The 711-nt window shown below is 39.5% G+C and overlaps 1 protein-coding gene across 4 annotated transcripts in view; it reads right to left on the reverse strand.

Moving 5' to 3' along the window:
• Window positions 1-711, reverse strand: part of LOC106873243 (putative protocadherin beta-18) — a 126999-nt gene that overhangs the window by 110355 nt on the left and 15933 nt on the right. The gene's annotated exons all lie outside the window — the stretch shown is intronic.

Genomic DNA, 711 nt, shown 5'->3' on the forward strand with positions numbered 1-711 from the left:
TATAAATAGTAAATATATGTGTATGTATAATATATATATATATATATATATATATATGATCATGTATGTATGTGTGTAACAATACAAGCAGTCTGACTGCTTTCTTAGATATTATGCTTCTCTGTGTGTATATGCATCTGTGAGCAGTTTTCATATATATATAGATATATGTTTGTTTGTTTGCTTGCGTGTGTGTGTGTGTGTGTGCGTGCGTACATCAATTCCATGTAGCCATTGATTTCTAATATTTACATGCAATGAGCTGATCTGACACTCTAGCTCCATCTTGGACTTTCTTCATCCCACATCACCTTTCTTTCACCTCACACCATTGGTGTGTGTGTGTGTGTGTATATATGTTTGTGGGGGTAGATGAGTGGGTGGGAGAGGAGGAGGGCCCCTGGGGACAGACAGACATCCATGCAAACAGATAGATGGTCAGATACAAAAGACGGGGGAAGACAGTGAAAGGGAAAAATATTGAGAAATATGTTTAGCTTTCATAATTTACACTTCATCATCTTTCTAGCCATTGATCTGTCTGTTTGTATGTCTGTCTGTCTATCTATCTGTCTGTCTGTCTGTCTCTGTCTAACTGCCTATCTATCTGTCCATCCATCCGTCCGTCCGTTCGTCCATCCATCTATCTATCTACCTCTCCTCTCTATCTCTGTCTGCCTCTCTCTCTCTCTCTCTCTCTCTCTCTCTCTC

The sequence above is a fragment of the Octopus bimaculoides genome, chromosome 14 (assembly GCF_001194135.2).
Source record: "Octopus bimaculoides isolate UCB-OBI-ISO-001 chromosome 14, ASM119413v2, whole genome shotgun sequence".
Taxonomy (NCBI): domain Eukaryota; kingdom Metazoa; phylum Mollusca; class Cephalopoda; order Octopoda; family Octopodidae; genus Octopus; species Octopus bimaculoides.